The following is a 17,062-nucleotide window of genomic DNA, read 5'->3' on the forward strand; positions in this document are numbered from 1 at the left end:
CTCACGCATCTCCAACATCCAGGCTGTTTAGGTAACCCTGCGTAGTCAACCAGGTCGTTGCCTCTTTATCACAGCACAAGACACATGTACACCTGGCTTCCATCCCGACAGCGTTTTTAGTAATCACAAACTACCACTCCCGGCATGGGCGGCTGTGAGACAGCTGAATGCTGGCCATTCTGTAAATTCTCCAGATCTCCGCGTGTCCCTCCTGGGAGGAGCAGCTCAATGAGAGGCAGGAGAGGGAGAGGCCCGAGAGTGAGACCCCTGTACTTTTGAACTCCAGAGGCAACTCGGGTGAACGGTTGCTAGAGCCACTTCTTATTTCACTCCTGTGGCTTTTCTGGGAGGAGAGACAGCGCTGTGGTCTCCTGCAGGAGAAGGCAAACACCTGGACTCGATCTTTCCCAGTTTAGGAAAGAACGGCTGTCAGCAGTTGGCAGGCACTCATGAGAGTGTACGGAGGATGAGCTTCACCTCTCAAGTTTGCTGAAAGGTTTTCTTTTTTGTATACACACACATATGTTCACATCCACATACATACAGTCATACACACATACACACATACATACATATATATATATATGAAGATGGCTATAAAGAGTTCTGTGTGTATGTTAGGCGCTCAATCGTGTCTAACTCTTTGCAATCCAGTGGACCCTAGCCCATCAGACTCCTCTGTCCATAGGATTCTCCAGGCAAGAATACTGGAGTGGGTTGCCAGTCCATTCTCCAGGGGATCTTCCAAACCCAGGGATCTAACCCAAGTCTCCTGCATTACAGGCAGATTCTTTATTGTCTGAGCCACCAGGGAAGCCCATATAGAGGTCTAGATAGAAATACAGATAGCCTTTTTATTAAATATATATTTCTTTAGCTCGGTAAGTAGAAAAAGTTATTTAGCCATAGAGATATACTGACGACAAATTCATACTTACATGCAGGTAGCCATTTGCAATATTGAGATTATCCCTTACTGTGCCTTTGTCCCACAGAGATCACACCAGTGATTGAAATTGTCCCTTGCTAGGACGAAAGTGCAGATGTCCCAAGTGGCTCAATGGTAAAGAATCCTCCTGCCAATTCAGGAGACACAGGTTTGATCCCTGGATAGGGAAGGTCCCCTGAGGAGGAAATGGCAACCCACTCCACTATTCTTGCCTGGTGAATCCAGTGGACAGAGGAGCCTGGCAGGCTACATACCGTCCATGGGGTTTCAAAGAGTCTAACAGGACTTAGAGACTAAACAACAGCAACAAGGATAAAAAAGCTCGTTAGGCTTCTTCTCTTTTAATTAAAAAAAAATTTATAGTAGGTCCTTGTTGGTTATCAGTGTTAAATATAGCAGTGCCTGTATGTCAATCCCAAGATCTCAGTATCTCCTTTACCCCCTCTTCCTTCCCTGAAGATGTTTCTCCCTGATGAGAGCTTGTTGATTCTTAGATGTACTGGCATGGTGTTTGCTACAGTTTGTAGGAATGGAATATGGTTTATAAGGAATCATCGGCCAGAAGCTATTCCCTACTCGTTTATGAAAGAGCAGCTAGTTTTGACCTAGATATTGCTTCCCAAGGATGCCCACACCTGCTCTCCAGGGGAGAAGGCTGCTCTATCCGGGTGATGTTCAGCCGCGAGCTGGTCTTATCTTCACATCCACCATCCAGAGCCTGCAAGACGAGGACCATCAACAGCCCCGGGCACTGGGAAAGCCAGCTTCCCCTTCCCGCTGATAACAGGGAGACGCATGAATCGGCCTTCTCAACCACCCGCACGGTGTCCAGCCAGGGCTTATCTTCAGCCTTAAGGAAGGAAAAGCTGAAGTTGGCTGAAAGCATTGCTTTCTTCTCTCCCCTCTTGATATCCTACAAGTCACCAGGGGAGCCGAATATTGTGAAATCCTGTCATGAAACTGCAGGCTGATAAACTGAAAAATAAAAACAGATGTGGCACCGGGAAGGCTTTGGGACGTTTGTTTCTTGCTTTGGACGGGTTCAGGGGCTGGGACTCTAACCCTACTCCCACTCGGAAAAATCTAATATATCCTCTGCTTCTGACAATCACAATCCTTGGATAGCTCACATCTTTGGATAATTGCTTCTCCCACACTGAAGTCAAAATAAAGTGATGAGAAAATTCAAAATAAAAATAATAAGTGACATGTATTGCGTGTGTCTGTGCCAAACACTCTGCAGGCAATATTTCATTTAAACAGAGTAGGGGCAGAAAACAAGCACTGCAGAGCCAGGAGACGTGGAGTCAGTCAGAGCCTAGCTCTCGCTCTTCCTGGCTGAGAAGACTGAAGCAGGTTCCTCTACTCAGCTTTTTCTGTTTTCATCTATGCAGTGGGGGGTGATATGTACACTTCCCTCTTTAGGAGTTGGCGTTGGTAAACCTCTTGGAACAGTGTCTGCACCAACCTCCATAAATGTGAACTATGAATCTTATTATTAACCAGTTTGCAGACAAAGGTCTGTATAGTCAAAGCTATGATTTTTCCAGTAGTCATGTACTGATGTGAGAGCTGGATCATAAAGAAGGCCGAGTGTCCAAGAATTGAAGCTTTTGAATTGTGGTGCTATAGAAGACTCTTGAAAGTCCCTTGAACAGGAAGGAAATCAAACCAGTCAATCCTAAAGGAAATCAACCCTGCATATTCATTGGAAGGGCTGATGCTGAAGCTGAAGCTCCAGTACTTTGGCCACCTGATGCAAAGAGCCGACTCACTGGAAAAGACCCTGATACTAGGAGAGATTGAGGGTAGGAGAAGTGGGTGACAGAGGATGAGATGGTTGGGTGGTATCACGGGATCAAGGGACATGAGTGTGAGCAAACTCTGAGAGATACTGAAGGACAAGGAAGCCCAGCCTGTTGCAGTCCATGCAGTCAGAAAGACTTGGACACGACTTAGCAACTTTAACAACAATCTTATTATAATGCAACAAAGTAGGTAGTCTCATTAATCAATCCTCATGTTTCACAAGAAAAGCTGAATCACAGTGAGATTAAGCCATATGTGAACCACTACTCAGAACTGAAGTCCCTGTCTGCAGAACTCCAATCACTGAGAATGACACCATACAGAACTTTCAGGGCAAACTCAGGGGGAGACCCGCCAACCCAGGAGCATCACAGTGATTTCTGTGTACGTCTGGGTGAAGTAGATAAGCCAGACCCCAATCTCTGAATGTGCAGACCTGGGCCTGATTCTACAGATTTTTCTCCACTTTCTACTGGCTCCACGAAGGCACAACTGCTGTTATCATCTCATGATTTGAGGAAGAAATGGGCCGGCTTTGCTGTTCTAGGTACCCTGAGAGTAAAAGAAAAGCTCATCTCATGGACAGACTAACTGCTTCACCAGAGACTCATCACACAGGAGTCTACTGACTACGAGTTAGCGAAGACCCAGCTCACAGTGGATGAGCTATAAAGGGCTTGTTATCTCATGTGACAAGAATTCCCAAGAGAGGATGCATCCTCTGGCTGGGTAGCTCCGTGACTCAAGGATTTCCATGCTTTTGATCTGCTCCTCTTAGCATGATGCTGTTGTTTAGTTATGAAGTCATGTCTGACTCTTTATGATCCCACCACGGGCTGTACCCTCCAGGCTCCTCCTTCCATGAGATTTCTCGAGGCAAGAATACTGGAGTGGGTTGCTATTTCCTTCTCCAGGGCATCTTCCTGACCCGGGATCAAACCCATGCCTCCTGCATGGGCAGGTGGATTCTCTACCACTGAGGCCTGGGACATCCCTTCTTAGCATACTTGCCTTTAATCCCAGCCTTGTCTTCTCCATACGGTGTTATGACGGCAGGAACATCAGACTGATTTTTCTTTTAATTGCAGTATAACTGCTTTACAATGTTGTGTTAGTTTCTGCTGCACAACGAAATGAATCAGCTGTAAGTGTACATACATCCCTTCCCTCTCAGGCCTCCCTCCTACCCCCAGCCCACCCGCTTGGTCATCACAGAGCACCCAGGGGAGCTGAGCTCCCTGTGCTCCTCAGCATCTTCCCACTAGCTGTTTTACACGTGGTAATGCATGCCTGTCAATCACGACCCCCCTCACAGACAGCGTAGACTCGCCACTCATTTCTGATCAAGGATAGAAGACAGTGACCTACGCAGCTTTCAGAGGGGACCTCTCTTTCTGTTTTCCTCCATCTTTGCACTCATTAATAACGGCAGAGTGGAAATCTGGGAGCAGCCTGGGTCCCATATGCAAGGGTATACCACTTTGACACTAAATTGTGTGCTATTACATAAAAGAAAATGAGATTTTTTTTTTAATCTCATTTAAGCAACCACTCCTTTCATTCTCTTCTACTTGCATCGCAGTCGATATTGTAATGACCAGCTCCCTGCCAGTTTCCCAGTAACTGACATTTGACACCGCAGCTGGAGTGACGGTCTGAGGGTCACCAGCGTGTTCTCCTGCCAAGGCAGCCACAGCTTTCATTGCACTGATGCATCTTCTAGCCCCTGCCTACATTCCATCCATGTCACACTCTGCTTTCCTGTACTTACCCCATCCCAGAAATCCCGAACTTCTTTCTGTTTCCCAAAGGGAGAAACAAAGTAACCATCAAAATCCTGTCCTCACTTTAGGACTCGAAGCTTCCTATTTTTCATCCAGTTACCTTTTGGACCCTCAGCTCGCGCTTGTGCTCAGATGCTCAGTCGTGTCTCTTTGCAACACCATGGACTGTAGCCTGCCATGTTCCAGAATCCACGGGATTCTCCAGGAAAGAATATTGGAGTGGGGTGCCAGGCCCTCCTCCAGGGGATCTTCCCAACCTGGATGGAACCCAAGTCTCTTATGTCTCTTGCATCGGGAGGAAGATTCTTTACCGCTAGCGCCACCTGGGAAGTCCCAGGACCTTCAGCTACCAGTTCCCAAGTGAGGTCTTTCCTGACTCTCCTTTCTAAAGGACACCTCATCACCTCTCATTGCCTTGTTTTATTGGCTTAAGACTCTTAATGGTATATGAAATTTTTTCTAGTTATTTGATTACTTATTTATTTTATGCTTTCCATCATTAGACTGGAAGCGCCAGAAAAGTCAAGACCTTAAACACTTAGACAAGGTTTGCGAAAGCACAGCTTAATGTAGTTTGTATATTCTCCAGCTTTTAGCTTAATTTTCTGGATCTATTTTCACGCTATTCCATAAGCATTCAGATCGCTTGAGGCTGTGTGTTCATTGGACTCTTATTACATAAATGATTTTGTGTTCCTCTTTTATGCGTTTGAAGGTTTCCAATAGACCATGCTTAAGTCACTGTAGTAATCAGAAACTAAGGGAACTTTAAAATAAAATCATAAAGAAACTTAGAAGGATTGGGGGGGGGAAGCAGCTAATTGGGAGAATAAACATCCAAAATGATGTCTAATTTGGTTGAAAATAACCAGGATCTACTGCCTGACGCTGGTAAAAGATTACTGAAGTTCTTGACTCCTGGCTTAATTTGCAGTCTGACCTGAGGGAGACTGTTAAAGTTCTCATAAGTCGGGTGGACACTTTCTAATAAATGCCTTGCAGATCTTAAGGTACGACAGTTTCAAGCCTCCAGCCCTGGAGAACTCTTCGGAATGTTTTCAGTTACCTTTCAAAATTAAAAACAGCTCTGCCTGTGGTGCACTTGTTTTGTCTGAGTGTGAAAGCTGTCTCAACAAGAGCTCGCGTGAAGGCAAGATAAAAACTTGGGAAGTGCAAATGAAAAATCAGTTTTGTGTTTATCCGCATAATGATACTCTATCAACTGTGCTGATTTTTTTTAAATCTGTCTTTTCAAATGTATTTAAAATGCCATTTTAAGCATGTTTCCTTTCTTCACTCACTCAGTCGACAACTCCTTTATGTTCACATGCTGCGTGATTGGCAACACAGGAGTTAAAGCTTCAATATTTGGATGATGAACGGACAAAGGGATGTTCAAAATAGAACCAGAAAAGTAGTTCCTTGGAAATTTTGCATGCCCGCATTAAGTCACATCATTCTACAGATGCAGCTTTCTAGTGTTTCAAGCCTGTTTTCACTCTTTTTTTCCTCTAAGCAGATTTAACCTTGGAGACCAAATAATGATATCCTTCCTAAAAGGAAAAAAAAAATGTTTCCTCAAATTACTTCAGCGGACTTCCGCTGATGTTTTATTTTCAATAAACCTGGAGGCAAATAGCCACTTCTGAACTCTGCACTTTGCCCTGTGAGTTTCACAACCTGGCGGAAGGTCAGCACCAGAGTCACAGTGTTAGCAAAAATGAAAATGATATGCACAAATTGTTATTTATACAAGTCCCTGATTTTGTTTACTGAGTTTAACATAAACTTTGTCTTTTGATTAAAAGCAAATGTTCAAGTTCTCTGTAGGGACCTGGTGTTCTAGGTGATTAAGTCCTAAAAAAAAAAAAAAAAGCTGCAAAGGGCAAGAATTAACTGAGAAAGGCAGATCCCTTGCACGAATTCCTTTGGTATTAAATAGCAGAAGATAATGACCAGGCTCTGTGAATATGTGGGACAGAAAAGGGATGAGATCATAAAAGACGTGCTTTACTTATTAAGTTCTTCAGAAAAAGGTATCATTCAAAACAATTGGTATAATATACCCAAATTAATAAAAATGACCATCCTTTTGAGTTATTCTACTTCTTGAATTTACCAAGTGAAATAATCAAAAAAGTAAATACAGATAATGTCTTTTCTGATTATAACACTCTATTCCTTACTGAAATAGCAGTATTAAAAGTAAAAATATATATATAATTGGAAACAATGAATAATGATCATATTAATTTATTATAGAAAATAAACCCACTTAAAGTATTTTATAGGATATTTCATTAACTGAGAAAATTGCCAATAAATTTCATGTATGTGAACAGAGCAAGCTGCTAAAACTATATATCCAATGTGACTGACCATTTATAAAATCTACAAATTACATGTAAATGAATATATATGAATTAATTGGCCTATTTATCTGGTGTTGCACGTACAGATAATTTTCATTTTTCTTGCTATATGTTTTTATTTTAACTTTTTCTCAAAGAATGTATGTTGCTTTTATAATGAAGCTGCTGCTGCTGCTGCTGCTAAGTCACTTCAGTCGTGTCCGACTCTGTGTGGCCCCATAGACGGCAGCCCACCAGGCTCCTCCGTCCCTGAGATTCTCCAGGCAAGAACACTGGAGTGGGTTGCCATTTCCTTCTCCAATGCAGGAAAGTGAAAAGTGAAAGTGAAGTCACTCAGTGGTGTCCGACTCTTCGCGACCCCATGGACTGCAGTCTACCAGGATCCTCCATCCTTGGGATTTTCCAGGCAAGAGTACTGGAGTGGGATGCCATTGCTTTCTTCGTATAATGAAACAATGGTTGTTAAAACTGGAGCTTAGCTGTTTATATTTTTTTCCAGACACAAAAGGAACACCTGTTGAATTTATCAAGATCTTCCACATTTTATTATGTGTAAAGAAGCACACAGCAATGGATTCCTTCCTCTTTTGTTTCTCTTTTTTGGAATTTCTCACTACTGAGAGAGAAAACTTTAACTGCTAAATTAAAAACTATTAATAAATACCTATGATATATTCAGCTTTGACTGTAGATATGGCTAGGAAATTTTAGAAGTGAATAATTCTTGTCCTCGAGGAGTTTACTATCTTGCTGGGGAAAAACAGACTTAACTATTTGAAGTATTTACAGAATAATTAATGGACAATTTGTGTGGTCCCAATCAACTGTGTGGTCAATTTCCTGAATTTTTCCTCTTCTCAGATGAAGTTAAAGCTTAAGAGAGGGGCAGGGATCTTGTGGAATTAATAACAAGAACATATACAGTGAAGCCACAATTAAGTTTATTACTTTGTATTGAGTGCAGCTCAAATTAAGTTCTTTAAGACATGCATGTGAAATCTGTGCATCCTTTATTTGGTTTTAAATGTTAGGGAATTAAAAACATCCGATTACATCATTTAACACAAATTTATGAATTCCAATGAGGATAAAATACTAAATTAAATAAGAATCCAATCTCATACTAGAGCTAATTTAAGCACAACCCACTGTCAAATGTTTGGCGATTCATTTGTATCCATGATAGGAATATGGGGAATATTGACTCAGTGCAAAGAATGTCCTTTCTAAGTGACTCTTCTGTGTTATGCCCTCGGGTCCTAGGATTGTATATTGTCTTCATGCAAGTTCTAACTTAAAAATGAAATGAGACAAAAATAAAAACAAAAAAACTGAAAAATGGGAAAAATAGAGACAAAATAAAAATCAGTGACAAAGCCTCAATATCTGTAAGTAATTAAATATCACGTTGTTTCCTTGGAATTTAGCAGGCAAGAGATCATGTTTCACTCCATTAACTTGTTCTTTTTACTGCCCACCATTGGAAACAAAGAATGAAAACCAGTTCCCAGATTCACATCTTGATAGACTCATGGCATCCTTACCAGTAAGCTATTCTAACATCATCAATTTTTTTTTTTTTTGGATCAAAGATTGCATCATCCCTGGTAATAACGGGGAAAGAATGTCTCAAAAATACAATGATGTTAAAATGTAACTTGCACTTCACATAGAAGCAACCGTGGGTTGACCAGTTCTACAACTGGAGTATACTAGAGAGTCACTGTCTTATGACAGTTTCAGGATAAGACATCACACTGTTATTTTGCATCAGATTTCAAAGGGGATGATAATACTCATACTCAGCCATCTGCTGTAACTGTATCGGTGTCTTTATTACCTTAGTTGTCGGATTTTGCTTTCAGTTTACATTTATGTAGGGAAGTTTCACTACCGCAATCTTAATGACAAGAAAAAAAGGGAAAGGTTTGGTTTTATGTTTCTATTTTTCTGTGCAATTAAAACCCTGCACCGGAGGCAGTGACACTTCTCACGCCCTTGACGTCACCTCTGCTTACACAGAAGTCACTTCCTATATGAAACCATAAGTCGGTTGCGATATTAAAATTCATTTCATTTGTTCTAAATGAAACGGGCAACTAGATACACCCTCAAGCGACACTGACGAGTCACTTAAGCACTAGGTGGCCAGGCTGTCCAGAGAAAAGCTTTTCATCTTCCTTTCTGAAGGCCTCATTTTTATAAAGCAGAATCCAACATGCCTTACCTTCTAGAAACTGGCCCCAAAGGTCTCCCACTGTCTAAAGAAGCGTCCGTATTTTATTTTTATTCCACTTATCATTTCTCCAATGCCAGAATGAGTTTTAGAGTAAGACAAAAAAAAAAAAAAGGAAACAGAGCACTGGAAACAAATCCTACAAGCAAGCTCAAGGAGAGTGCCTGGGAGTATGTATGTATCGCAAGGTCCCAACAAGTACTGTTTTCCAGCATCGCCTGCTTCTCCATTACCAGTAAAGAGAGTTGCTTATAAAATAAACCACACACACAGACGGAACTCACAATTGGAACATTTAAATGATTATTTGCTTCTCTTTCTACCAGCTTGTAAAACATTATTTTCTTATTCTTCCTTAAATGGCCTGTGCTAATTACACACCGTGACCTCTGCCCTCCAAGTGCCTTCATTTATGGCCGCGCATTCCTTTCCAGGGCAGCTCAGGGTCTGGTTTACAGGATGCTGCTACCAGGCCCTCCCCTCCTGGCTTCTGCTCCCCCAGGTCAGGAGCCCAGCTCACCAACACAGCCCAGCAAAAGCATTCGTTTTTCAACAGAGATATGTAATTCACTGGAATCCCAAGGAATAAATATGAAATTATATAACTGACACCTCCCTTTGAAATATCAAGCATATTCAGAAATACATTCATCTTGTGTTTCTTTCCTAAAAGAGAGTGAGGAGAAAGAAGCATTTTAACCTAGGAATAAAGAGCTAAATTACCATTGTGGAGTCATTTCTTGAGGGATCATGTACATGACTTTGAGTTGACTTTTTTCCCAAGCAGTTGGAAGTTGGAAGTTTATAAATGGTTTTGAAACTTCCGGTCTCAGTCTTGCGTGATTAGAAACTGGTGAGGAATCAGAAGATAGACGTAAGATCCCCTGTCAATCTAAATTCATCCTAGGAAACATTTTTAAGATGAGGTTGCACTTGCCCTTCATTTTATTCAGGTCTAATACAAAGCTGGAACTCAGTTTTCATGCATTTGGCCAATCATTGAACTCATCACCACCTGATTTATAGTAAGTATCTGAACAGTAGGATCGATTTACACAAATTGACCTAACAAGTAAAAATCACTGGGGGCTTCCCAGGTGGCGCTAGGGTTAAAAAATCCTCCTGCCAGTTCAGGAGATGCAAGAGAGGCACGCTAGACCCCTGTGTTGAGAAGATCACCTGAAGAAGGAAATGGTAACCCACTGTAATATTCTTGCCTGGGAAATCCCATGGACAGAGGAGCCTGGCAGACTACAGTCCATGGGGTCATAAAGAGTCAGGCATGACTGTGCACCCATTCAAACAGAACTAACTCTACAACTGAATCATTCAGGAGCAAACACAACATTTCCATGTATAGGGACATATACTTTAAACGATTATTATTGTTACTGAAAGTTCTGGTAACTTTGCCCCAATTCTTTATTTATCTCGAATGAAAGTATTTAAGAAAGTTGAACTTGTTGGTTAATTACTTATGACCTTTAATTCATATCCAGTAGCTGGATATGTCTATAGTGACCCTATAGAAGTAAAAATTTCAGTTGGTTGCTAAATGAGTAACATTTTTCTTTTCCACTGCAAATATGCCCGAGAAAGAAGCAAACTTAAAAGAAGAGCGAGTGGGATCCTTCTGTGCTCGTGTGGGATGGGGGTGGTAGAGGTTCAGTGTCTCAGTCGTGTCTGAGTCTTTGTGACCCCATGGACTGTAGCCCACCGGGCTCCTCTGTCCATAGGATTTCTCAGGCAAGAATACTGGAGTGGTTATCCATTCCCTTCTCCAGGGATCTTCCTGACCCAGGGATCAAACCTAGGTATCTTGGATTACAGGCAGATGTTAACATGTAAAACTATGTAATGTCTGTCTTTTTAATAAAATCTCTATTACAGCCAATACGTCTGTTAAGAACACTAGAATGCAATAACTTACTTGAAGTCAAATTTGATTAATCAAACTGCTTTTTAGAAGAAAGAATACAATTCAAATTAAATCAATTTCAATTAAGATTGTCAAAATCTAGATTTACACAAATGATAAAAAAGAACTAAATAATTCATTTATGAAAGGGTCACTGGTTATTTCATTAAATCATAAATACTTAATATATTTAAATATGCATATATGTGTGTATTCATATAAGTAACTTATAATAATTTGATTTATAAGTAATTCTTCCACAGAGAGCATTATAAACTTATCCAATACCTTCCCTGTGGTATTTGCCTTTGTGTTCGATGCTTTTTTTTTCCCGGCTGCACTGCACAGCTTCTGGGGTTTTAGTTCCCCAACTAGGGGTTGAACCTGGGCCCTCGGGAGTGAAAAACACCACGTCCTAACCACTGGACCACCGGGGAATTCCCACATTAAGTGCTTTTTCCGCAGATAACATTTCAACATATGATGACTTCTCTCTACAGATGGAGAAATCTTTATTCCTCATCCCCTTGCATACGATAAGGCTGACTGCTAAAATTCTGGGGTACTGTTCTTCTTGGGATTGCTTGGGTTCTTTCTTCCCACCCGTGGACCAGCAATATGGACTCTCGGAAAAGAGGCCATTTACTTGCCCAGCTGTCAGCGCATCTGGAAGCCTTGTCAAAACAATATAATTTTACTTTGTAACTTTTTGACATTGGTATTTATTGCACCTGTCTGTGGGCATGATTTATGGCCTGTCTGGTGACTATTTCTCCTCCAGTTGGAGTTTACAGTATGAGATAAGTGAAGCATTTAAAGGTCCGTGTGTGCCTTGGGATGGGAAAGGGATTTTGTATGCCTCCCTCCCTAACTCTCTGCTTCCCCCGACGTCATCATCACCCCCAAAACGGCCACCGTGCTACCCCATCCACTCAGTCTTCAGAGAAAGAGGAGGCTGATGGCAGAAGACTACATTTCCCACAATGCCCTTCGCCGGGGAATAGTGGCAAGAAAGCTCAGGGTCCGGGAGACATCCAGTTGAAAACATGCGCTTACTGAAAGGAGAGCCCAGTTATCTTGTGTCTTTGTCATGGTGTCCTGGCTGGGACTCATCAGGGTTTCTATCGGTCACCAGAAAACACACTTCCCATTGGCAAAATTGCACTTATTTTAAGAGCAGCCATTCTAATTAAGTGGGCTGCAATCAAGAAAACTTTCTTGAGTGTCCCCTCTGGGTCTTGGTATTAGTTTACAATTGTTTAGCAATTCCCCTTAGTCTCATAAAGTGCACCCTCCAGGTATGTTTTTGTTCTATGGTTTCATAATAAAATGTAAGCCCTTCAATCTCTAATCTCCAAAGTTTATATGAATGTGATTTATTTGGGGAAAATTCTATAATTACTAATAAAATTTAACATTTTCTCCCCAAATGTTTGAAATGGGGGGATAGCATCTATTTCTTTGTCTGCTCAGACCTGCAGATTCTTTCTCTTCCCTGGATTCTAGTGGAAAGCGATATTGTCTTAAAAGAACATTATATGAAATTTATGTAATTGTGCAAGTGTGAACTTTTTGTACTTAAAAATTAAGGGAAAATTTAAAAACATTTACGTGATGCTTTAAAAGAAAATATACAATGCCATAGGTAATTCTAAGTTAGTATTGTTTTGTGCAGGCTTCACAGGTGGTAACGAATCTGCCTGGCACTGAAGGAGATGCAAGACAGGAGGGTTCAATCCCTGGATTGGGAAGATCCCCCGGAGGAGGAAATGGCAACCCACCCCAGTATTCTTGCCTGGAGAATCCCATGGGCAGAAGAGCCTGGCGGCTGCAGTCCACGGAGCCACCTAGAGTTAGACACACCTGAGCACACACACAATGCTTTTATGCACTTCTGAGCTTTACCTAAGGACTCACAATTGAGTGCAGATGAATGAGCACCTTATGGTTCATGCATATATATACGAACTGGGGGTTAGCTAGGATTCCCTGGTGACTCAGATGGTAAAGAATCTGCCTGCAATGAGGGAAACCCCGGTTCCATCCCTGGGTCGGGAAGATCCCCTGGAGAAGGAAATGGCTATCTACTCCAGTATTCTCACCTGGGAAATCCCATGAAAAGAGGAGCGTGGTGGGCTACATACAGTCCATGGGGTCGCAGAGAGTCAGACGACTGCGCGACTAACACACAGATCAAATAGGGTTAGTTACATACGTATAACTTGCAGTTTACACATTGTTAATCTATCTCACAGGCTCATTCAGTTTGATTCCCAGGTTTTCTTCTGGAAACTTGCGCCAAGACTACCTATCATCTTCTTTTCGTGCGGTTGTATTTAATTCCCATGAAAATTTAGGCAACATCTCCCTTTTTAGAAGATCAGAGACTTTGTTTCTTGACAAATGCATATAAGAGGGGCACAATCAGGAACTCTAATACGCATGTCGCTACGATGGGGCTGATTCGAGTCATTCACTGTCAGCGCTTACAATTTCTTGCCAGTCCAGCCCCAATTCAGGGAAAACTGAGAAGCCCCTTTCCCTTCAGTGATGGTTTCCTCCTCGCACCTACTCATCCCTAACAAATTGGAGTCTGCCAGCGTGTTACCAAGTCAGTGACGTCAGCACTGGCAGGACATGAAATCGAGATTAGTAATGGCCCCATGACATCACCCTCTTGTTCCTATCGAACAGATGGTTTCTGTATATTGTGCAATTTTAGATCATTATTCATGGCTTGGGTCAGGATAATTCCGGAAGCCAAAAAACTGCCAAGAAAAATTGACCTGGAACCAGTTCAAAGACTCAAAATTATTTTATTGATTAGATACCCGAGTTTACATCTTTCAGAAGGACACCGTGGACCATCAATACGTGCTAATACCTGAGTCGTTTTAGCATGCCCCATGTTTTGGACTTCAAAACAAGATCATCTTTGAAGGGTTAACTGTAAAGACGTGTGATAATAAGATGTCTCAGGAACTTGGTTGGGTACAGCTGAACGGGGGCCAGAGACTATGGACTGAGCGAGTGGTTTGTTTGAGCTGGATGGTTATTTATTTTCACCTTATACTTGCTGACTTCACATCCGCCCTTCAGCTCAGCTCAGAGACAGTGAAGAGGTATGTTTTAAACAAGCCAGACAGGAAGTTATTTTGAGAGGCCTGGCCCAAGCATTATACCAGAACAAGAAGATAAAGCACAGATTTGGCTGGCTGGCCGAGAACATCAGGAAGAAAGTCGTGTTTAAAACAAAAATCAAATCTAAATGTGTCCAGAGAAAGAGACCACAAACTCATATATTCTTTCTCTAAGAAACTGGAGGAATTTTATCCTAAAGTCTCAGCTATTTTTGGAAGATAAACCCTGTTATATTATCACGGCCACAGAGCAAACCTCTTGCATGGGTCATTGCAACTTTGTTCCTTTTTAAAAAAAAAAGAAAAATTAGTTCTATTCACAAACCTCTATAGACTCGTGCCAACCATGCTTCCTGTCTGCGTACTGTGCCAGTCTCTGATCACGTTACTATCATGCTCAAAATTATTGATTCTTGTTGCCACCCACAGGAGTACAAATTTTATACTAAGAAAATACTATCTTGTTGTATTTTAAATCTCATTTCCGGGTCCTATTAGATGAAGATTGTGGTGGCATTAGAAACGTGTGGAAAAAAAGCATGCAATTTCCTGTAGTAAAGATGAAAATATACCTCCTCTACTTATGTGAAGGAAGCCTCAATCATAGATAATAATGGGTTCAGAAATGTCCAAGTTTTACTACAACACGACACTTCACCTTGTATAACCATAATGGACTCCAGCCATAACAAACTGCCCACCTGCTTTTGTCAAATAATCAAGCAGTTTAATCATTTTGGTAGCTCATCGCCTACCCACCTGCGCCCCCCACACACAGGCATATACAGGGCCATGTAAGTGATAGCAGTGTTACACTGAATTGACTTCAGTTCCACAGTGACGTCTGAAAGAGAAGCGCAGTTTTTACACAGTCGTGGTGACTGGGGAGGGGGAGTGTAGACTTTCTAGCAGCTTCTTCTGGTGCTTTTTTTTCTTTCAAAGGCTGACCCAGCTTCCAGGGGAATTGAGCATATGCTTATGATTCAGTGTTCTTTTTCTCTTTTTTTCAATTACGGGAGAAAGAACACACTCTGAGCTGGTTTCATCCTCAGCAGGGTCCCTCTCCAAAACACGACTATCACATTTACCACCAGAAGCAATCCCAAGGTATGTGTTTCCTGGGATATTTTGTTCATCACTCTGGAGCTCAGGTTTTGTGTGTTTGTAACTGCCCTTCTTACATTTTAAAACATCATTTTCTGGAATGGGAAGATTGTTCCTTCTGCGTGATTCCATACAGACTAGGCCCTTGCCATGCATGTCTGCTCTGCAATGATTTGTAAACTCATGCAATCTGATGGCTCAGTCGTAAAGAACTGACCTGCCAATGCGGAGACAAAGGACACGCGGATTCGATCCCTGGGTCAGGAAGATCCCCTGGAGAAGGAAATGGCAACCCCCTCCAGTGTTCTTGCCTGGGAAATCCCATGGGCAGAGGAGCCTGGCAGGCTACAGTCCATGGGGTCACAAAACATTTGGACACAACTGAGCACATATGTGCTCACAGTGTGATAAATGCTGTTCTCTAACATCCTGATTTCCCACTCACAGCAATACCAATTTTGGCCTTCAGAATGCAATGAGTACTGCATGGATCCTGATTTTTCTCCTTTGCTCCTGCAGAAAGTATATCATGTAGGGTGCTGGAGACGCACTGGAGAAATGAAACATACCCTTTAAGTGGTAACTTGGTTTGGCAAATAAACAGACAAGAAAGAAAGAGAAGTGTATCAAAGAAATCGGTGTGGGAATGACTTCTTCAGGATCCCTTGTTCAAGATGCTCTACAAAGGTAAAATTCTATGCCTTTGAGTGAACAGATAGCTGTGTTTACATATAATGTTCACCAAGTACCAACTGATAAAGACTTCTAGTTCCTGCTTGCTGTTAAAAGTCTCATTTCGAAGCTTTAAAAAAGAAAAGGCTAAATGGAGACGTGTTTTATGTCACTGAATAAATAAATACAAACTGTAATACTTTCCTTCCAGGAGCCAGAAAGCTCCTTGCATTTTGAAAAAAGCCTTGTTAGAAACACTCACTCAAATGATCAGAGTCGACAAAAATTTTATTGCAGAAGGAGTCTTCTCAGAGATATTCTACTTTTTCTTAGCATTTGACCCACGTTAACTTTATAAAGAGATCAGGAAACAAACAAACAAAAAAAAAACCTAAATACCCCCAAAAGCTACCCCCGCCCCGCCCCCATTCCTACCAAATGCAGCCCAAACACTTCTGCAGCCCCCAGGAGCCTCCATACAATAAGGGCTCCTGAGATGTGCCAGACCCTCTCCCTCCTTCCCAGATGGTGGAGTTCGCTACCCTCACATTTGGCTTTTAATGGACAAGCAAGGAAGCCTGCCAATAAAGCCTTGGAGCAAGCTAGGAAAACAAACAAACAAAAGCCATCACGCCCTGGACATGGAGGCCAATGACAGGTATGATTGATCAGGTGTCCAGCTGGAAGCTGTCATCACCAGGTTGAGGGAAACAGGCAGAGTCTGGCAGGTTTCACGGGCCAAAGATTATCACGGGGTATTAGGCAGGTAGTGTTCTTAGCAAACAAAGACAGGGAGAGGACCGGAGTTGGCTTTGCCTGGCAGGGAGCCTACCACGTGACTCGCCTCGCGTCCTTGAAACTGAGCATGTTCTATCTCCTCTTGGAAAGTTTTGCTGGAGAACTGTACTGCAGGCCACCCTGTCCTTTTGTCTGTATGCTCTTGTCCTAAGACAGACTGAATGTGTTTTTGTCACTAGAAGAAGTGTACATGTTGGCATATAATAACTTCAGCAGCAAAACAGTCCACGGGGAGGTAAACATTAACAAATTCTACTTATGGAGCGCTTTCCTTGTTGCT

The 17,062-nt window shown here is 42.0% G+C and overlaps 1 non-coding gene across 1 annotated transcript; it reads right to left on the reverse strand.

Moving 5' to 3' along the window:
• Positions 1–11,431: 11,431 nt before the first annotated feature.
• TRNAE-UUC (transfer RNA glutamic acid (anticodon UUC)) lies at positions 11,432–11,505 on the reverse strand. Its single transcript has one exon. It is a non-coding gene; the product is annotated as a tRNA-Glu (tRNA).
• Between the last annotated feature and the right edge of the window lie 5,557 nt (positions 11,506–17,062).

This window comes from Bos javanicus, chromosome 19 (genome assembly GCF_032452875.1).
Source record: "Bos javanicus breed banteng chromosome 19, ARS-OSU_banteng_1.0, whole genome shotgun sequence".
Lineage (NCBI taxonomy): Eukaryota > Metazoa > Chordata > Mammalia > Artiodactyla > Bovidae > Bos > Bos javanicus.